The sequence below is a fragment of the Dreissena polymorpha genome, chromosome 9 (assembly GCF_020536995.1).
Source record: "Dreissena polymorpha isolate Duluth1 chromosome 9, UMN_Dpol_1.0, whole genome shotgun sequence".
Taxonomy (NCBI): Eukaryota; Metazoa; Mollusca; class Bivalvia; order Myida; family Dreissenidae; genus Dreissena; species Dreissena polymorpha.
The window spans coordinates 82,042,713-82,066,724 of record NC_068363.1 but is presented as its reverse complement, the minus strand read 5'-3'; the positions used below and the strand labels follow the sequence as shown (position 1 = coordinate 82,066,724).

The 24,012-nt window shown below is 37.0% G+C and overlaps 1 long non-coding RNA gene across 2 annotated transcripts; it reads left to right on the top strand.

The window, feature by feature from the left end:
- Positions 1 to 506: 506 nt before the first annotated feature.
- Positions 507 to 23,429, top strand: LOC127844015 (uncharacterized). Of its 2 annotated transcripts, none has more exons than XR_008032511.1 (2): positions 507 to 886; positions 23,051 to 23,429. It is a non-coding gene; the product is annotated as an uncharacterized LOC127844015 (long non-coding RNA). The 2 variants fall into 2 exon arrangements; XR_008032510.1 differs by lacking the exon at positions 507 to 886 and adding an exon at positions 17,625 to 18,004.
- Positions 23,430 to 24,012: the final 583 nt, after the last annotated feature.

The following is a 24,012-nucleotide window of genomic DNA, read 5'->3' as shown; positions in this document are numbered from 1 at the left end:
ACCTCAATGCCACAGGAACCACATGGATACTGAGGTCCGGGGTTCTTTTCAATATCAGGAGACATGGACATAAGTAGAATACATAAATAGAGTAATGACATGTTACGTGATGGTTTGACTGGTGGGGTAGGGCCGCATCGACGCATGCTTTTCAAAAGACTAGCGCAGGCGACTGTTCTTGTTGGACGTAAGCTATTAGCCTGTTTACTCATAAAAGGACGAACTGTGTCAGCCTCTGACTGTGGAAACAACCTCAGACAGAAGACTATTATGAATACTGGTAACAACATACCTGTATACATCCTGCTTAGCGATATGTAAACAAACAAAAATGGCGGGTGTTGAGGGTCAAGGTCACGATTTTACCTGTGTCAGTGTATGTAAACACCAAAAGTAGGAAAAATACGCACAAATACGGCTAGGTAAGAAAAACCATAGACCAAGGAACAACCTACAAACGTGTTACCAACTGATATTAGCACAAGGAATAATCCCTGAATGTAGATATTGATCGATAACGCAGCCTCGATGTAAACCATGTGGTTAAAATATGAAGAATAAACGGCGGAAAACACAGTTTGCGTTCGTCTGTTGTGAGCGCAGATAGTTATTATTTATATAGTAAAGCGATGTTATTATTCTTTTCTGGATTAATTGAGCAGTGTTGTTTTTTCTAAAGTGACAATAAAAATGTGCAAGTTCTGAAATAAATAGCATTATTTTTATACGGTACATACATAATAATGATACAGATCGTACAGTATTCCGTCCTATGTAACGTAGAATGTAAGTACATATAACAACACAGACATCTGCTGTTCATACTGCAGGATGTGAGAGCGGGTTTTTCTATACAGAATAAGGTCTTGACCAAATTCATGAACAGGTTTACTGTAGGGAAACAAGACAAACTCATGGGAGTGCAGTTGTGCAATTCTGCCCGGAATGAATTTGTGGAAAAAGCTCTCCCTGTTTGGAGAAAAAACAAGGCGAGAAGGCTATACACCTGAAGTACAGTAGGAGTGTTGTTACACTAAATCTATATTGAAGTTGTAAACCTTTTGACCATAGGGGAAATTGTATTTTGTCACACTGTTTGAAAGAGCTAATTTGGACCAAAAAATTATAAACTCTAGTCATCCAATTTATTAAAAGTCTAGTCAGTCCAAACTGTTAAAGATGTAAAAAGTTCTCTGTATAAAATGTTATATGTTTCACTGTTTGTTATTAAAAGTAAAACAAATAAAGATTTTACTTGCTATAAACCTATTTCTGTTTTTAGCTGTAAAATTGCATAAAAGAGACCCTGGCTAAGGTGTATCATGTTAAGTATATTATTTGTAACGAATTTACAAAGACACAATCTGGGACCCATTGTTTTCAGTTTGGACCCATTGTTTCAAAATATGCGAGTCCTGGGACTCATTGATGTAGATTTTAAAATGAATCACTGGACTATCAGTTGCCGGATGTCATGACAGTGAAATCAACCCTGCGTTGTCACGGAGACCAAGAGTAACCAGTCTAATAATGTATATTCAAAGTTACTAAATAATAACCAAACAATGGACTGGTGGGCGAGGCCAATAAGGGACTAATCGAATAAGTAGACACGTGCCTGATTAATCAAACACATCGTTTCTATCAACAGAATTGTTTGACACATAAAAAGTTTACACTTCACTGACACTAAATATGGAGCGAAACACAACTAAAATAAAACAAGAAAAACAGAGAACTATTAAAGGTACCCACCCCCACCCTTTAACTAGATAATTACCTTAGGCCCCCACGCTCGCTCAGACACTTACCTTATTTCCACCGTTGGGACCGCTCCCAACGGCGAGAACTTGAGGGTCGCCACCCTTCAGAGCCACACCTAAAAGGTCCCAGAGATCCATCCTCCGAGATCTTCCGGCGTACACACGCGGCAACTCCGTAACCGCACGCACCGCTCTGGCGGTTTACTGAGGAGTCGCCATGACTTAACTGGTTCCTAAAAAAAATTATGACTTAGTCACTACAAACATGTATTTAAATGTATTTTTTTCAGAGCACTTTATCCACACATCTCACTGTGATGACCTTGAACTATTTCATTTTTTTTTAAATTATTTAATCAATAATTTTGACGAGACAAGCAGGGTTCGACAAATCCACTTGCCCGTTTTCAATTACGAGTAGAAATCGGCTCCGGACGAGTGAATATTCCGGCAGCGCTCATCCTGCAGGACGAGTAGCATTTCTTGCCGAAAAGATCTAAATTTCAAGTTTTAACACATCTTTACCAAACAAAACAACGTTTAATCGGTGATTTAAAATTAACTGGATGTTGATTTCTCCACACTGCGATAAAATAAGTCCTGTTCAGGTTACGCGCTGATACCGGTATGTTTCGTGAATGTTTCTTTTACAGTACGGTATACGGTCTTTTCATACTGCTAAAAAAATCGTCTAAATTCATCACATCTTGAGATTGAAAGAGTGGCTATTGGCAAATTTTAATGGACGAAAATGACAAAGAGAAAACTGCCTTGTGTACACACAGAGGCTTGTTTGAGTTTAACAAAATGCCTGTCGGACTCTCAAATGCTCCTAAAGTGTAATCATAATGATTGTGCCATGAGGACAAAATGAAAAACAAACAAGTGAAAAGTGTGTTAAAACAGTTTATAAGCTTTATTGAAACTGGTGAGTTAACAGTTCTATATGAAAACCAATAGAAAATCACAATAAAACATATAAGTTCAGATTTATTGCAGTTTTTGAATAAATTGCAGGGCAAGTACATATTTCAGCAGGGCAAGTGAAAATTCTTAGCTACTCGCCCTGCAGGGCAAGTTGCTGAAAACAATTTTGTCGACCCCTGACAAGCTATGAATGAATATTTCTGCAAATAATTTAAATGTCAATAAAATGTGTTGAAGTTTCTATTCTGTTAACATTTTCAGACGATACCGGGTGCCGGTCATCATGTGTATGCAGACAGACCAGAAAGCTTCAACAAAATAATGAACCAGTACCTGGACAAAATGGATGTACATTCGGACAACGAGAGGAAAAAGAAAGTGGCGTTACTTCAGGTGAAGTCAGAAGCAGATCTGGAAGAATACCCTTTTACACAAGTGTGACAGTTTTGAAATATGTAAACATTGCCAAATTGGCCCCAGTCCTCAAATGTTTAAAAATGGAACTTTACAGATCCTGTTGTAGTTGACAACTAACCAACCAAAACTAGAAAGAAATGCATTAACATGTGTAAACTGATAATAATTTGCTACTAATGATTCTTAATGTTTTTATAACATGATGCTTCTGGTAAATCATAATTATATTCCATTAACACAAAAAACTTATGAAGATAAACATAAATAAATCACATAAATATATATTTCAGTTTCCAGTAAAATAAACTTCATTTCCTGACATTAAAACGGGTGCCATATTAGCACACATTGAGTTATTACATTGGAACGGGGCGTACCGTTTCAAACTATCTTAGAAGCAGATTGAAATATTTGTAATATTAAGAATCAGGGAAGATATCCCCGGTTACGTCCAATTCAGATCCAGAGAATTTAATAACTCAAGTTTGTTATGTACAATCTCAGAACTGTCAAACAACAATTTCGGCATATTATTTGAAATCGGTTTTAAATAACAATGGATTTCAAATAAAGGAAAATAATCATTTTTCTGTGTTGTTGTGATGATATTTTGGAAGAATTCCAAGGAAGCACAGGCGCCATGGAAGCCTTATTGCAATGCATACTCACTCACACATGATTGCAAGAAATGAAAGAACTTCAGAAATATTCTAAGAAAATTTTCAAATAATTTTAACAAATTATCTTCATTATTACAGATAATTATCAAATATTGAAACAAAACCAAACCTTTTTTTAATGTCGCTTCAGATGTAACCTTCATATTTGGTATGCATGTGTATATGGACAAGGCCTTTCCAAACTTGCACAAATTTTGACCCCTTTGACCTTGAACTTAGGGTCCGCGTTTAGGTTTCGAAACCGCGTTTAGGTTTCGAAAAAGTGTTTTTTACGCGCATATGTCATCCTATGGTGACAGCTCTTGTTTAAATAAATAATAATCATAATCTGGACAATGCATATGTTAAAAGTAATCTTGTTTTGCCAAAATGATTAATTAAATTAATTATTTATGACTACTGAGTATTGTTGTATGCATGCCTATGACACTAGTGAGTATTGTTGTATGCATGCCTATGACACTAGTGAGTATTGTTGTATGCATTCCTATGACACTAGTGAGTATTGTTGTATGCATGCCTATGACACTAGTGAGTATTGTTGTATGCATGCTTATAACACAAGTGAGTATTGTTATTGAAATTGTTCTTACTTTGTACAGATCATTACACACAAAATAAACGCATTACTATCTGCACCTTGTTTTAGCTCACCTGATTACATTGTGCTCATGGCGAGCTTTTGGGATCACTTTTTGTCGATTGTCTGTCATCCGTCGTCAACATTTTGCCTTGTTAACAATCAAGAGGCCACATTTCTTTGTCTGATCTTCATGAAGCTTGGTCCGAAGATTTGTCCTAATGATATCTTGGTTGAGTTCGAAACTGGATAATGTGAGGTCAATAACTAGGTCACTAGCTGAAATTAAAGAAAAGGCTTGTTTATGCTGTAGAAGTCACATATTATGTCCAATCTTCATGAAACTTGGTCATAACATTTTTAGCTCATCTATTTATTGAAAATAATTATGAGCTATTGTCATCACCTTGGCGTCGGCGTCTGCGTCGGCGTACGGTTAAGTTTTGCGTTTAGGTCCACTTTTCTCATAAAGTATCAATGCTATTGCATTCAAACTTGGTACACTTACTTACTATCATGAGGGGACTGAGCAGGCAAAGTTAGATAACTCTGGCGTGCATTTTGACAGAATTATGTGCCCTTTTTATACTTAGAAAATTTAAAATTTTGGTTAAGTTTTGTGTTTAGGTCAATTTTATTCCTTAAGTATCAAAGCTATTGCTTTCATACTTGCAACACTTACTAACTATCATAAGGGGACTGTGCAGGCAAAGTAATGTAACTCTGACTGGCATTTTGACAGAATTATGTGCCCTTTTTATACTTAGAAAATTGAAAATTTGGTTAAGTTTTGTGTTTAGGTCCACTTTATTCCTAAAGTATCAAAGCTATTGGTTTCATACTTGCAACACTTACTAACTATCATAAGGGGACTGTGCAGGCAAAGTTATGTAACTCTGACTGGGACTTTGAAGGAATTATGGGCCCTTTATACTAAGAAAATTGAAAATTTGGTTAAGTTTTGTGTTTTGGTCCACTTTACCCCTAAAGTATCATAGATATTGCTTTCATACTTGGAACACTCGCAAACTATCATAAGGGGACAGTAAAGGACAAGTTTCATAACCCTGGTTGTCATTTTTACGGAATTATGGCCCTTTTTTGACTTAGTAACTTTGAATATATGGTTAAATTTTGTGTTTAGATCCACTTTACTTCTAAAGTATCAAGGCTATTGCTTTCAAACTTCAAATACTTTCATGCTATCATGAGGGTTGGTTCTGTACCTGGCAAGTTAAATTTTACCTTGACCTTTGAATGACCTTGACTCACAAGGTCAAATTATTAAATTTTGCTAAAATAGCCATAACTTCTTTATTTATGATTAGATTTGATTGATACTTTGACAAAACAACTCTTACCTAACATACCACAATAGACTCCACCCAAACCATCCCCCACGCCCCCCCCTGATTCCCCCTAATTTTTTTTATGTCCCCCTCTATAGTAGTGGGGGATATATTGTCTTTGCCCTTTCTGTTGGTCTGTTGGTTGGTCTGTTGGTTGGTTGGTTTGCGCCAACTTTAACATTTTGCAATAACTTTTGCTATATTGAATATAGCAACTTGATATTTGGCATGCATGTGTATCTCATGGAGCTGCACATTTTGAGTGGTGAAAGGTCAAGGTCAAGGTCATCCTTCAAGGTCAGAGGTCAAATATATGTGGCCAAAATCGCTCATTTTATAAATACTTTTGCAATATTGAAGATAGCAACTTGATATTTGGCATGCATGTGTATCTCAGGGAGCTGCACATTTTGAGTGGTGAAAGGTCAAGGTCATCCTTCAAGGTCAGAGGTCAAATATATGTGGCCCAAATCGCTTATTTTATGAATACTTTTGAAATATTGAAGATAGCAACTTGATATTTGGCATGCATGTGTATCTCATGGAGCTGCACAATTTGAGTGGTGAAAGGTCAAGGTCATCCTTCAAGGTCAGAGGTCAAATATATGTCGCCCAAATCGCTAATTTTATGAATACTTTTGCAATATTGAAGATAGCAACTTGATATTTGGCATGCATGTGTATCTAATGGAGCTGCACATTTTGAGTGGTGAAAGGTCAAGGTCATCCTTCAAGGTCAAATATATGCGTCAAAATTGCTCATGTCATGTCACTTCTTCAATATTGAAGCTAGCAATTTTATATTTCAAATGCATGTGTATCTCATGGAGCTGCACATTTTGAGTGGTGAAGGTCAAGGTCATCCTTCAAGGTCAAACGTCATATAGGGGGACATTGTGTTTCACAAACGCATCTTGTTAATCATCTAATAAATCACCACCACACCCTTACACTATACCCCCCAACCCTCCCCCCCCCCAAAAAAAAATGTTGTTAAACATGGTTAAAAAACACAAATATTTATTTTTATTTTATTTTTAGCTCACCCGTCACGAAGTGACATTGTGAGCTTATGTGACCGTGTGATGTCCGGCGTCCGTGTGTGCGTGCGTGTGTCCGTCAACAATTTGTTTGTGTAGACAGTAGAGGTCACATTTTTCATCCAATCTTTATGAAATTTGGTCAGAATGTTTTTCTTGATGAAATCTGGGTTGGGATTGTATTTGGGTCATCTGGGGTCAAAAACTAGGTCACTATGTCAAATAATAGAAAAACCTTGTGTAGACAATAGAGGTCACATTTTTTATCCAATATTTATGAAATTTGGTCAGAATGTTTTTCTTGATGAAATCTGGGTTGGAATTGTATATGGGTCATCTGGGGTCAAAAACTAGGTCAATAGGTCAAATAATAGAAAAACCTTTAACAGCATAATTAATTGTTTTTCACTAAGTTTATAATAATAATTTATATATCAGATTAAAGAGAATAAAATTTTCTTTATTATGGTTTTTATTTCATGAAAATCCATAAATGATAAGTGTTATTAATCGTTATTTAATTATTGAACAATGCGGATTATCGGTATTGATTTTTTTTCCTGACATGCCATCCCAGATTAAACTCTTTCAGCTGTAGACTGTGCATTAATACATCGCCGTGTTATTGACCTGAAAGATTGATACGCAGTCGGCATTAACACCGGTCAGAACCGGTCATCGAGACATAGAAAATAATAGGTTGGTGACGTGGATGGAGAATGGTTATCTGGCAAGTTCGAGGAATTTATCGGCGAACCCGATAAGATCCTCCGACGAGCCAGATAACCATTCTCCATCTACGTCACCAACCTATTATTCTATTTATCCTGTCACATTTACAACATTCGTTGAAATGTTTCTAAAATATCTAGTTTTCGAGTATTTTGTGTTTAAATATGTAATATGGTAAACAGCATGCGCGAAAAAAAACATTGTGACGTCACGTCAGGCAAAGCGCTTAGGCTAGCTTCCATCTTGTTAAAACACACAGAAATCGAGTTACTCCTAATTAATTCAATACACAAAGACGAAATTATGCTGTTTAAATAATAATGTTTTTTACATGTATTTGGTATTTTATTAATAGAAAAAAAGTATATTTTATTAATAGTAAATGCATGCGCATGCGCGGATAGCAACTAACGGATATTCGAGGTCACGTGGTCATCTAGCCTAATACCTTTAGGGATATAAGGTTACCTGGTTATCGGGCTGATTTAAAGGCATGTGACAGGATAAATTGGAATATTACTGGTGTGAAAACAAAATATCTTAGCGGCTTAAATAAACAATTACATCTGATAAAAGATTAAAGATTGCAGCCGATTTAAATCAATTTGAATTGTTCACCATTCACAGTGACAAAGAACGTATTCACTAAATGGCTGCTACTACAACTTATAGCCCATATAGGGGGGCATGCATGTTTTACAAACAGCCCTTGTTTAAATGTTATTTTTGATCTTTTACTGGAGCTTTTAAAATTTCATGTTTACATTTATCAATATAAAGCATTTAATGACAAACTTCAAAACATGCCAAAATCTGTAAAAAGGCCCCTTTAAGGTAGCGCACCTCTAATGATTTCCCGCGATTTATTTTACGATCAATGCCGATCTTCAATGATCGGTTATTTCCGAGAGATGCATTTTATTTTTTTCAAACTTCGAATTTTGATATGTGTTTACCTAATTCATTTAGAATACATTATTTTCACTATAAATATTGACTTTGATCCGATTATTATCTGAAAAATACGAGTTCGCGATTTCTTCAAAGATCGACTAGCCTTTTTACCTGTTTACTTATGGATATCTCATTTAAGGTTGCACGGTTGTGAAGTTGTCATGGCCGAGTGGTTAAGGCGATGGACTTGATATCTTTTGGGATCTTCCCGCGCAGGTTCGAATCCTGCCGACACCGCATTCTTTTTGCGACGCGTTTTATTTCTTTTCTAACGTAATTTGATTTAATATAGCATATAAGCTATGTTTATTGTTAAATATGTTGAAAATTGTATACACATCCTTCAATTTTTAAAATTAAAGCAACGTTATGGCTAAATTGGGTAATTTACTGCTGAAAATACGAATGATGCATGTTGCATTTATATTTTTCTTTCAAAAAGTAAACGGTAAATCTGTCTATTTCTTGGTATTTTTGCTGTATATAGTGTTTCTATAAAAAATTAAGTTTAAACTAAAACTTAAATGATACTATTTTAAATTTTATGACACTTTGTTTTTAACCGACCCAATTTTTACTTGGCTGAAATCACTTACATTTCATGGCACTATTCCATAGATAAAAATTTGTAAAAAATAAATGTCTGTAAAAGAATACTTATTTCATCTTGTTTAAACTTAAAACACCTTTACTGCATCTGTACACACCAACTACATGCCCATATTTGGAAATTTGAATGAATTATTTAACTTTTATATACCCCAGGGTTGAAAATAAAATGCTCAAAGCCGAGCGTGAGGGTGGTTTTGAAAAAATCGGTATATTTTTTTTAAAGCATGGAAAGCCTACCTACAAATTTGCATGTAGTTCAGTGAAATGATGCTGATTAGGGAAATAATTAATTAAATTATATTTGGATATGTGCCCATTAGAGGTGCGCTACCTTAATACCAGTGTCGTTTTAATGTTTTCGATCTATTTGTGTCCCCAATAAGAATAACTCGCACATGTTCGGTTATACGCGTTATTTACCGAAATAACTCTGATCACGCCATACTATATTCGTAAAATATTCTGAACGTAGAGACGGAATTTGCCGAGTGTGTTCCGATGTACCTGAAATACAAACTGTTGCAAGTCGGTATATTCCGTGACAGCGTCTGGAAATTTCCTAACGGATATTTATAAAGTACTAGTGCACGTTAATTCGCAAAATGCGAGAGCCGGGACCATGCAGCAAGGTGCTCGCATATGTTAGAGGTCAATTGTCTTCAATGAAAACAGAATTGCGAAGCGAAAATAACGTTGACGTATAATTGTTTTCAGGTGATTTCGTTTTCAAAATATTGTTGTCTTCTTTCCAAAAGATTATTTCACAACTAATTTTATTGTGAGATTTGCCTGATATGCTGAGGTTTCTTACCAAAGTATTACCTGGTACTGATACTATTATATTGAGAATATTGGCAAAACAAATTCGTCGACACCCAAGTGATTGATAATCTTTTAATTGAAGGTACCTCAGATGAGCATGAGACTGCTGAACCTGTAGTGCGTTCAGTTACAGCGAACGTTCGCTATAGTTCGCGAACGTTCGCTACTGAACGCTCGGTTCGCCGCGAACGTTCGCGAACCGAATCGAACCCTCTTGGGAGGTAGTTCGCTATAGTTCGCTAGCGAAACCAAGATGGCGGACAAATAAATATGTTGTATTTGTTCAGTGTAACTTCGATATTGTTTCCTTTTTTTGTAGTACAAAAATGAATTGAACAATAAACAAAGTGTATAGGAGGTTTTGGGGATTCCGATAATGACATCACGTATGCGCATCCTCAAATTTTGGCCGTCAACACTGCGGCCATTCTGCTATTGTTTGCGTTTGATGATCCGTATCGTGATAAGATTTCAATCATATTCGCGACCCTTTTTAAGAACAACAAAATACTCAGAAATTGAAATTCTTTCAGACTAAATAGAATCCAATGAATGAACACAAATAAGGACGAAAACAAACAAAAAATTGATTGATTTTATGTAATCAACATAAAGAAACTATTTGAACCTTTATGTCCGTAAAAACTTACCTTGTTACAGATTAACTAAATCCTCTTGATACATGTAAATGTTTTTATTTAATTGTTCACAACAATTTTGTCACTCCTTATTTCAGCATTTTTAACCACCCATTGTTTAATTGCCCCTTTGTTCATCACAAACCGATTATCTCGTTATGATCGGATACTGTCCAGACTACTAAAACAGGGTGTCATAAACCCAGGGACCTATATTTGTATGACTCAGTATGGGGTCATTAACCACATGTGTCTGGTCATTAAACACAATTTATGATACCTCCTTGTCATCTCTTGGCATATTAAGCCAAAAACTTAACAGTTGCTTTAATAAAACATTTGAACATATTTAAAAAATAGGCGTACATTTGTCCGAAATGGATTAACAGGAACTATTAAGTATATATATTAACCAGTTTAAACATAACACTTAAGTGTTTTATAATGAAAATACATTTAAAATATTGTAGAAATTTACTGCTACACAATTATCGTATTAAACGGGTACCCGCAAATGTAAACTCCGATGTAATAACGTGTAAAGATCGTGCGTTTTTGCAGTGTTCGAAACATCATCGTGAAAACAAGCAATCGCGTTTGATCATAATACGGATATAAAATACTTGGGTAAAATAAATGTATAGATTTATGGTATAATAAAATGCCAGATTTGTATCGCTCATTATCACTACAAAAGAGTTTTCAATATAGATGTGCATTCAAAGACAGTTCAATTCGCAAAATATGCAGGTGTTTTTTTTTCCATTTGAATGCTACAGTATAATTTATTCATATTTTCATTAAATGTAAACGAAACGAAAATTCATTCAATGTAAAAGAAAATTACAACTACATTTGAAGATTGTAATGTATTGCGCTATTTTAGGGCTTTGTTTTATAACTGATTCAATGCACCTCTTACACTATATTTCGATCGCTAATGAAAAATAACACTATCGCATCCACACCACTTATAATTATAATCAAATTATTATAGGTTTTATTATTTTTGAAATATCTGTTAGTTAAGTACTTTCTGTGTTATTAGCGATTTCCGTCATCAAAATCGCAATCAATTTTCTGGGAGCCGCCATCTTGAAACGTTCGCGCCGAACTTATCGTTCAATAAGACCGAATCGGAAACGAACCATCAATGGCGAACGTTCGCTGTAACTGAACGCACTACTGATAATGTCGTAGACTTTGACGCAGAAACTCAACAAATCAATTATCAATACTGTAAAGATGACAAGAGTGATTACTGTTCAGATTTTCAGGAGGAAGGAGACGATGCTGTGGTGTTTATTTAGGTTAGCTCTTCAGTGGGTTTTGCCTGCAATTACTGCAACTACTAACAACGACACTTGACTAATACACTCACATGAGCATCGACTTTAAACCTTGTCAGGATGGCAGACGTCGTCCTCGGCAGTACACACTTCAAGGGAAATACTTGTCTGCTGTCGTCGTCGGCTGCACACCACCGGTCCTCCTGGGAATACCTACCCCACGCACAGCTTACCAGGGCAAGACACTAAGTCACAGGCTAATGCACAGTCTAATACCTACCGTCACAGGCTTATACACGTATCCTCCTGAAAATACTTACATCTGGGCATCTATCCTCCTGGCAATACTTACCTCAGGGAACACGTCTGCACACGTCCGCGGACCGGGTAGCAAGAGAGCATGTTCATCCCATCAGGCATCTGCGTCCATTTGATTGGCTCCACATCATGCAGCATGGTCCCGTTACATGAACGACGCAAGCCGGGTACCACTCTGCAGGGCGTGGCACCGGATGTTACTGGCACTACACTCCCCTCACTTTTCTCTTTTTGGGACGACCCGCCCCCCTACTCACAAAGGAATCGTCCCACCGAATGTCATAGTCAGTCCGCCACAGACGTCCCGTCGCACCCGAGGAAGTATATTGACTATCTCTCGGACCCCAATGCCCCTTTCGTAAGCAAGGAGGGCGCCTTCGCGATGTACGCCTAGACGCAGGGACCTAGCGGATATATGACCTTGCCCAGACTCCCCAAAGTTGGGACAACTTAATTGTTTCAAAACTACAGGCACGCCACAACGTGGGCAGAATGGGGGACTTAACCCTAGATAGACCACAACTAATTTAACCCATTGGTCGGTTTTCGTACGACCACCAAGAGTATTTTAATATGCATGCATATCCCAATTAAAGTGTAATACCCTCCATAAAATGTCAGTGATCCCTGGTCTGTAATAAAATGAAAATAGAATGCTAACATTTAAGTATTGATTTATATTGCCGTTCACAGTCTCATGCCGAGAACTGAAAGATACAACCGGCCCAAGGACCCTTAAACAACCCGGAGATTAATGGGCTCGCCCAGCCAGTAAATCCACAAAGCTTTAGCCATGGACAGGATCAGCTGTGAACAGTTAAACGCTAAAATTTCACTAAAAAACTTATCTAAATAATAATTACCACCACGTTGGGTGACATGCAACAGTTTCCCACGGTTCCTGACATGCAATAGTTCCCCACAGTTCCTGACATGCAACAATTTACATCTTTTAATGGCATAATATACAATTATGACATGTCCTTGAGTGGTTATTCAGAGAAATATAAATAAAAGTGGACTGAAAGAGCTCACAGCTGGATCTGATAAGAGTAATCTAAATGCCTCGCCCTGCCGCCAACTTCCCCCAAATATTCAGCGAAGCGACGTGTACCCATTACGACATCAGGCGTATTACACTCGCGTGAAAACACACGGTCAGTACAAGTACGAAATAACCTTGAGAATGTCAATGCTTGCATTTCTACTATTAAACAACAACACTACAACAATTATATTGTGTTTTTTTCTATATATTTACGGGTGGCAATACCAATCCAAACATCTCCCACTCAGGGAAACATGAACAGAAAAATGAAAAAAAGGTATCTGACAGTGATTCATTTTGCCGTGCGTTCCAGACGCACGTTTTTTTCTGGGGACGCATCATTCTCAAACATGTGCGTTTTCGGGACGCATTGTTTAAAAACTCCGATTTTCAAAATCGTCAAAGTTGTACATGATACCGAGTACGATTCGTGGATATAAGCAAAACACATGTCAACACCGTTTTGAAGAAGTAGAACGGAAGTCACATTACTACATTGGGAATGTAGTACGCGTATTTTGATTGGTTGAAATATATCAATTATCAAATCAGTTACGGCGTTTTATTAAAAGTTTGTTGGACGATTAATTGGCTGTCCCGGATGATAAACAAAGAAAATGCGACCGAAAAAGGTTTTTAAAAATTGATCCTCAACAATTTAAACTCGCTATCTATCTATCTTTCAATACTGCCGGAACCCCCTTGCGGGTACTATTGGCAGGTGCGCGTGTCAGTGCAAGAATAAAAGGTTTAAAAGCATTGAAAGGGAGACTTCAAAGCATGAAAGTGAGGTGAAGATAAAAGTGTAATAGTGTTAAACAAGAAGAAACATATTTATAGGTTAAAAGTTGTTTAACACTGTTTTGTGCATTCAGGGACGACTGGGGAGTAGAGTGGGGCTAAGGCAACGCTTGAACCCCTAGGTCTGCCTGCTGTACAACTGAGGCCGGTAGGCCGTTCCAAAGAACTATGGTGTAAGGAAAGAAGGAATATTTAAAGTAGTTGGCTGATGTATGGACTTGTCTGAATGAGAGTGGGTGCATATGACGAGTCATCCTCATAGGCCTCTCAAGATATGATGGCGGCGAAATGGCTACCAAGCCATACACAATTTTGTAAAAAAGGGTCAGTCGGGAGAGGTCACGTCGGTCCTTCAAAGTCTGCCAGCCAAGTTCAGTCTGCATACCGGTAACACTGCTGTAGAATGAGAAGTCGTTTTTCACCCAGCGGACTGCTCTAAGTTGTACTTTTTCTATTTTGTCACTATTTTGTTTGGTATGTGGACTCCAGACAGAGGACGCATATTCTAACTGGGGTCTAACTAAGGTCTTATAGGCTACTTCTCTGATGTTTTCATTTTTAGTCTGTATATTCCTGCGGATGAAACCAAGAGATTTATTAGCATTCGTTGCAATGTTGGTAATATGTTTGTTTCAAGAAAGATCATCTGAAATGGAAACACCTAAATATTAAGCTCTGTCTACGACTTCAAGGATTTGTCCATGTAGCCTGTAATTGAAGATGAATTTATGTTTTTTCTTAGAAATAACAAAGACTACACATTTGCTAGGGTTAAACTCCATGTCCCACAAGTTTTCTCAATGTACTAATTTGTCTAAATCATTTTGAAGAGAGGCACAGTCTTGCAAGTTGTTAATAGCCAAGTATACAGCAGTGTCATCTGCAAACAAACGAACTTGAGAAGAGATAGAGTAAGGAAGGTCATTTATGTATAAAAGAAAGAGTAAGGGACCAAGTACTGAGCCTTGTGGCACGCCCGATGTTACAGGGACTTCTGATGAGCATTCTCCTTCCAGAACAACTGTTTGCGATCTGCCTATGAGAAAAGACTTAATCCAGGAAATTGTAGATTTGTTCACTCCATGTTGCTGTAATTTAAAAAGTAATTTAAGGTGGCTGACTTTGTCGAAAGCTTTGCTGAAGTCTAGAAGTATAAGATCAGTTTGATGACCATTTGCGAGGTTGCGAGCCAGTTCATCGACAAGTTGAATAAGTTGGGTTTCGCAGGATCGACGTTCCCTGAAACCATGTTATGTTTATTAAAATGTGCTGTGAGGTTGGAAGCTACAATATGCTCTAAAACTTTGCAAAGAATACATGTTAGTGATATTGGTATATAGTTGGCTGGATCTTCTTTATTTCCTTTTTTGAACAGAGGTACAATATTTGCAGAGGTCCAAATCTTTGGTAAGATGCCTGTGTCAATAGATTTCTGAAAAAGAAGAGATAATATAGGTGCAATTTGCTGACGAAGATTTTGAAGGACAAGTGGCCTGATGTTTTCTGGACCTGCAGCTTTGTGGGGTTTCAGATTGGAAAGGAGCTTCAAAACACCGTTGACCGAGATAGTGATTTCTGGCATGATTGGGTATTTGCGACTTGAAGAAGAATGAACATTAAGAGTTCTCCAGGGCTGAAAAGCAAGATTGAGATAGAGTTAGAGGGGACATTGGGCTAAAAACTGACTGAAATTGCTGGTTCAGGATATTGGCTTTGTCTGTATTTGAAGATTTTGTTGTATCTGAAATTTTATCATATAATGTTGAAATACCTCATGCATCTTGTTTGGCGCTCTTGATAAGACTGAAAAGTTTTTTGGAGTTAAATTTTTAGCTGGATTCATCTGGTTCTCCATTTTGGTCTTTTATACCTAAAATATATTCAATGTAATTATTATATGATAATTTGATGGTCTTCTTGATCTGGTGTTTAAGATTTAAAAGTGTTGATTTAATTTTGATGTTTCTCATTTTCTTCATTTTATTATGGAGTTTGTCCCTCTTCCTTATTAGGCGTTTGATGGGCTGTGTTATCCACGGAAGGGATACTTTTGGACCTATTCTTTTTGTGGGGACGTAATCTGAAATTCCTTTAGTAATAGCATTACAAAATTTCTCCCAGATGTCTTCCACTGGAGCTGTTGAGTAATTTGACAAAATATCATTAGACATAATTTCCATGTACTCTTTGAATCCATCCCAGTCTGCTTTCTTATATAAATGTACTGTTCTAGGTTTTTGACACATTTGTTTTGGTTTAACACTGGCTGTGAAGGAAACAATTTGATGATCTGAGATACCTGGAAGACAAGAGATATTATTTATTAGTGTTTGATTTGTAGTGAGAAAAAGATCAAGAATGTTGTCGCCTCTTGTAATATCAGTAACCATTTGAGTCAGTCCAAAATCTGAAAGTAAATCAATGAAATCATCATAAAGGTTAACAAAATTACAGTTGGGTTTAATAGATGGAACATGATCTGTACTCCATGATAATTTTGGGTAATTGAAGTCACCTAGGATCCAAAGATTTCCTTTTAATTTACTTGCTAGATCTAAAGATTTTCTTAATTCCAAGGCGCTGTTGATGTCTGCTTCTTTAGGTCTGTAATAAGTGGTGGCTATGATGGTACTTTTGACGAGTATAAATACTCCGCCTCCTTTGCCTGATCTGTATTGTCTGAAAGAAGAATAACTAAATATTGTGGAAAAATTTCACTATCTTTGTGATCATTATGTAGCCACGACTCTGTTCCTACAACAATATCTGGTCGGTGGTGATCGAGTAGCGCTATGAATTCAGGCTTTTTATTAACTATGGATTGACAATTTACTAAAATAACTTTTAGTTTTGGATACTGTTTATTGTATGGAACTTTACGATTTGTTTTGGCTGGCGTCCCGGTACTTTGTCGTCTTGGGTCGGGTAAGTCAGTGTGAAGGTCACTCAGAATGGAAAAGCTATTTTGCAAATCCACAGATAAAGATGAGTTGGTAGAAAATTCACCGCATCACAAATCGAGCAAACCCAGGAGATCGACGCATCACGAGCTACAAGATCATCATATGAAGTCTGACTGATGTCCTGACAGCTGATGTGAAACCAATTTGTACAGGAGTCACATTCAAGGGCTGGGTCATAATCTCTTACCTCAATGCCACAGGAACCACATGGATACTGAGGTCCGGGGTTCTTTTCAATATCAGGAGACATGGACATAAGTAGAATACATAAATAGAGTAATGACATGTTACGTGATGGTTTGACTGGTGGGGTAGGGCCGCATCGACGCATGCTTTTCAAAAGACTAGCGCAGGCGACTGTTCTTGTTGGACGTAAGCTATTAGCCTGTTTACTCATAAAAGGACGAACTGTGTCAGCCTCTGACTGTGGAAACAACCTCAGACAGAAGACTATTATGAATACTGGTAACAACATACCTGTATACATCCTGCTTAGCGATATGTAAACAAACAAAAATGGCGGGTGTTGAGGGTCAAGGTCACGATTTTACCTGTGTCAGTGTATGTAAACACCAAAAGTAGGAAAAATACGCACAAATACGGCTAGGTAAGAAAAACCATAGACCAAGGAACAACCTACAAACGTGTTACCAACTGATATTAGCACAAGGAATAATCCCTGAATGTAGATATTGATCGATAACGCAGCCTCGATGTAAACCATGTGGTTAAAATATGAAGAATAAACGGCGGAAAACACAGTTTGCGTTCGTCTGTTGTGAGCGCAGATAGTTATTATTTATATAGTAAAGCGATGTTATTATTCTTTTCTGGATTAATTGAGCAGTGTTGTTTTTTCTAAAGTGACAATAAAAATGTGCAAGTTCTGAAATAAATAGCATTATTTTTATACGGTACATACATAATAATGATACAGATCGTACAGTATTCCGTCCTATGTAACGTAGAATGTAAGTACATATAACAACACAGACATCTGCTGTTCATACTGCAGGATGTGAGAGCGGGTTTTTCTATACAGAATAAGGTCTTGACCAAATTCATGAACAGGTTTACTGTAGGGAAACAAGACAAACTCATGGGAGTGCAGTTGTGCAATTCTGCCCGGAATGAATTTGTGGAAAAAGCTCTCCCTGTTTGGAGAAAAAACAAGGCGAGAAGGCTATACACCTGAAGTACAGTAGGAGTGTTGTTACACTAAATCTATATTGAAGTTGTAAACCTTTTGACCATAGGGGAAATTGTATTTTGTCACACTGTTTGAAAGAGCTAATTTGGACCAAAAAATTATAAACTCTAGTCATCCAATTTATTAAAAGTCTAGTCAGTCCAAACTGTTAAAGATGTAAAAAGTTCTCTGTATAAAATGTTATATGTTTCACTGTTTGTTATTAAAAGTAAAACAAATAAAGATTTTACTTGCTATAAACCTATTTCTGTTTTTAGCTGTAAAATTGCATAAAAGAGACCCCTGGCTAAGGTGTATCATGTTAAGTATATTATTTGTAACGAATTTACAAAGACACAATCTGGGACCCATTGTTTTCAGTTTGGACCCATTGTTTCAAAATATGCGAGTCCTGGGACTCATTGATGTAGATTTTAAAATGAATCACTGGACTATCAGTTGCCGGATGTCATGACAGTGAAATCAACCCTGCGTTGTCACGGAGACCAAGAGTAACCAGTCTAATAATGTATATTCAAAGTTACTAAATAATAACCAAACAATGGACTGGTGGGCGAGGCCAATAAGGGACTAATCGAATAAGTAGACACGTGCCTGATTAATCAAACACATCGTTTCTATCAACAGAATTGTTTGACACATAAAAAGTTTACACTTCACTGACACTAAATATGGAGCGAAACACAACTAAAATAAAACAAGAAAAACAGAGAACTATTAAAGGTACCCACCCCCACCCTTTAACTAGATAATTACCTTAGGCCCCCACGCTCGCTCAGACACTTACCTTATTTCCACCGTTGGGACCGCTCCCAACGGCGAGAACTTGAGGGTCGCCACCCTTCAGAGCCACACCTAAAAGGTCCCAGAGATCCATCCTCCGAGATCTTCCGGCGTACACACGCGGCAACTCCGTAACCGCACGCACCGCTCTGGCGGTTTACTGAGGAGTCGCCATGACTTAACTGGTTCCTAAAAAAAATTATGACTTAGTCACTACAAACATGTATTTAAATGTATTTTTTTCAGAGCACTTTATCCACACATCTCACTGTGATGACCTTGAACTATTTTTTTAAATTATTTAATCAATAATTTTGACGAGACAAGCAGGGTTCGACAAATCCACTTGCCCGTTTTCAATTACGAGTAGAAATCGGCTCCGGACGAGTGAATATTCCGGCAGCGCTCATCCTGCAGGACGAGTAGCATTTCTTGCCGAAAAGATCTAAATTTCAAGTTTTAACACATCTTTACCAAACAAAACAACGTTTAATCGGTGATTTAAAATTAACTGGATGTTGATTTCTCCACACTGCGATAAAATAAGTCCTGTTCAGGTTACGCGCTGATACCGGTATGTTTCGTGAATGTTTCTTTTACAGTACGGTATACGGTCTTTTCATACTGCTAAAAAAATCGTCTAAATTCATCACATCTTGAGATTGAAAGAGTGGCTATTGGCAAATTTTAATGGACGAAAATGACAAAGAGAAAACTGCCTTGTGTACACACAGAGGCTTGTTTGAGTTTAACAAAATGCCTGTCGGACTCTCAAATGCTCCTAAAGTGTAATCATAATGATTGTGCCATGAGGACAAAATGAAAAACAAACAAGTGAAAAGTGTGTTAAAACAGTTTATAAGCTTTATTGAAACTGGTGAGTTAACAGTTCTATATGAAAACCAATAGAAAATCACAATAAAACATATTAGTTCAGATTTATTGCAGTTTTTGAATAGATTGCAGGGCAAGTACATATTTCAGCAGGGCAAGTGAAAATTCTTAGCTACTCGCCCTGCAGGGCAAGTTGCTGAAAACAATTTTGTCGACCCCTGACAAGCTATGAATGAATATTTCTGCAAATAATTTAAATGTCAATAAAATGTGTTGAAGTTTCTATTCTGTTAACATTTTCAGACGATACCGGGTGCCGGTCATCATGTGTATGCAGACAGACCAGAAAGCTTCAACAAAATAATGAACCAGTACCTGGACAAAATGGATGTACATTCGGACAACGAGAGGAAAAAGAAAGTGGCGTTACTTCAGGTGAAGTCAGAAGCAGATCTGGAAGAATACCCTTTTACACAAGTGTGACAGTTTTGAAATATGTAAACATTGCCAAATTGGCCCCAGTCCTCAAATGTTTAAAAATGGAACTTTACAGATCCTGTTGTAGTTGACAACTAACCAACCAAAACTAGAAAGAAATGCATTAACATGTGTAAACTGATAATAATTTGCTACTAATGATTCTTAATGTTTTTATAACATGATGCTTCTGGTAAATCATAATTATATTCCATTAACACAAAAAACTTATGAAGATAAACATAAATAAATCACATAAATATATATATATATATATATATTTCAGTTTCCAGTAAAATAAACTTCATTTCCTGACATTAAAACGGGTGCCATATTAGCACACATTGAGTTATTACATTGGAACGGGGCGTACCGTTTCAAACTATCTTAGAAGCAGATTGAAATATTTGTAATATTAAGAATCAGGGAAGATATCCCCGGTTACGTCCAATTCAGATCCAGAGAATTTAATAACTCAAGTTTGTTATGTACAATCTCAGAACTGTCAAACAACAATTTCGGCATATTATTTGAAATCGGTTTTAAATAACAATGGATTTCAAATAAAGGAAAATAATCATTTTTCTGTGTTGTTGTGATGATATTTTGGAAGAATTCCAAGGAAGCACAGGCGCCATGGAAGCCTTATTGCAATGCATGATTGCAAGAAATGAAAGAACTTCAGAAATATTCTTAGAAAATTTTCAAATAAGTTAAACAAATTATCTTCATTATTACAGATAATAATCAAATATTGAAACAAAACCAAACCTTTTTTTAATGTCGCTTCAGATGTAACCTTCATATTTGGTATGCATGTGTATATGGACAAGGCCTTTCCAAACTTGCACAAATTTTGACCCCTTTGACCTTGAACTTAGGGTCCGCGTTTAGGTTTCGAAACCGCGTTTAGGTTTCGAAAAAGTGTTTTTTCACGCGCATATGTCATCCTATGGTGACAGCTCTTGTTTAAATAAATAATAATCATAATCTGGACAATGCATATGTTAAAAGTAATCTTGTTTTGCCAAAATGATTAATTAAATTAATTATTTATGACTACTGAGTATTGTTGTATGCATGCCTATGACACTAGTGAGTATTGTTGTATGCATGCCTATGACACTAGTGAGTATTGTTGTATGCATTCCTATGACACTAGTGAGTATTGTTGTATGCATGCCTATGACACTAGTGAGTATTGTTGTATGCATGCTTATAACACAAGTGAGTATTGTTATTGAAATTGTTCTTACTTTGTACAGATCATTACACACAAAATAAACGCATTACTATCTGCACCTTGTTTTAGCTCACCTGATTACATTGTGCTCATGGCGAGCTTTTGGGATCACTTTTTGTCGATTGTCTGTCATCCGTCGTCAACATTTTGCCTTGTTAACAATCAAGAGGCCACATTTCTTTGTCTGATCTTCATGAAGCTTGGTCCGAAGATTTGTCCTAATGATATCTTGGTTGAGTTCGAAACTGGATAATGTGAGGTCAATAACTAGGTCACTAGCTGAAATTAAAGAAAAGGCTTGTTTATGCTGTAGAAGTCACATATTATGTCCAATCTTCATGAAACTTGGTCATAACATTTTTAGCTCATCTATTTATTGAAAATAATTATGAGCTATTGTCATCACCTTGGCGTCGGCGTCTGCGTCGGCGTACGGTTAAGTTTTGCGTTTAGGTCCACTTTTCTCATAAAGTATCAATGCTATTGCATTCAAACTTGGTACAGATAAAGATGAGTTGGTAGAAAATTCACCGCATCACAAATCGAGCAAACCCAGGAGATCGACGCATCACGAGCTACAAGATCATCATATTGACTGATGTCCTGACAGCTGATGTGAAACCAATTTGTACAGGAGTCACATTCAAGGGCTGGGTCATAATCTCTTACCTCAATGCCACAGGAACCACATGGATACTGAGGTCCGGGGTTCTTTTCAATATCAGGAGACATGGACATAAGTAGAATACATAAATAGAGTAATGACATGTTACGTGATGGTTTGACTGGTGGGGTAGGGCCGCATCGACGCATGCTTTTCAAAAGACTAGCGCAGGCGACTGTTCTTGTTGGACGTAAGCTATTAGCCTGTTTACTCATAAAAGGACGAACTGTGTCAGCCTCTGACTGTGGAAACAACCTCAGACAGAAGACTATTATGAATACTGGTAACAAACATACCTGTATACATCCTGCTTAGCGATATGTAAACAAACAAAAATGGCGGGTGTTGAGGGTCAAGGTCACGATTTTACCTGTGCTCAGTGTATGTAAAACACCAAAAATAGGAAAAATACGCACAAATACGGCTAGGTAGAAAAACCATAGACCAAGGAACAACCTACAAACGTGTTACCAACTGATATTAGCACAAGGAATAATCCCTGAATGTAGATATGATCGATAACGCCAGCCTCGACTGTAAACCATGGTGGTTAAAAATATGAAGAATAAACGGCGGACCGGAAAACAGTTTGCGTTTCGTCTGTTGTGAGCGCAGATAGTTATTATTTATATAGTAAAGCGATGTTATTATTCTTTTCTGGATTAATTGAGCAGTGGTGTGTTTTTCTAAAGTGACAATAAAAATGTGCAAGTTCTGAAATACAATAGCATTATTTTTTATACGGTACATACATAATAATGATACAGATCGTACAGTATTCCTAGTATTTCTATGTAACGTAGAATGTAAGTACATATAACAACACAGACATCTGCTGTTCATACTGCAGGATGTGAGAGCGGGTTTTTCTATACAGAATAAGGTCTTGACCAAATTCATGAACAGGTTTACTGTAGGGAAACAAGACAAACTCATGAGAGTGCAGTTGTGCAATTCTGCCCGGAATGAATTTGTGGAAAAAGCTCTCCCTGTTTGGAGAAAAAACAAGGCGAGAAGGCTATACACCTGAAGTACAGTAGGAGTGTTGTTACACTAAATCTATATTGAAGTTGTAAACCTTTTGACCATAGGGGAAATTGTATTTTGTCACACTGTTTGAAAGAGCTAATTTGGACCAAAAAATTATAAACTCTAGTCATCCAATTTATTAAAAGTCTAGTCAGTCCAAACTGTTAAAGATGTAAAAAGTTCTCTGTATAAAATGTTATATGTTTCACTGTTTGTTATTAAAAGTAAAACAAATAAAGATTTTACTTGCTATAAACCTATTTCTGTTTTTAGCTGTAAAATTGCATAAAAGACACCCTGGCTAAGGTGTATCATGTTAAGTATATTATTTGTAACGAATTTACAAAGACACAATCTGGGACCCATTGTTTTCAGTTTGGACCCATTGTTTCAAAATATGCGAGTCCTGGGACTCATTGATGTAGATTTTAAAATGAATCACTGGACTATCAGTTGCCGGATGTCATGACAGTGAAATCAACCCTGCGTTGTCACGGAGACCAAGAGTAACCAGTCTAATAATGTATATTCAAAGTTACTAAATAATAACCAAACAATGGACTGGTGGGCGAGGCCAATAAGGGACTAATCGAATAACGGCCCGGCTATTAGCGACCAAAGCCGCCCCTTCCGGGCCTATGAAACTGCATTGACTTTGGGGCACCACGTGGTTGACCACGAAAGCGACTGACCTCTAGACCTTGAACGTTTGGCTGGCGATATATTTGACAGACCCTTTATTGCACGGAGAACATGAAGTGAAGGGGTGACTGCCACCGCAGTTGACATACACGTGTTCAAATGTACAACTATGACCAAATCGACATGAACTTTTGAGA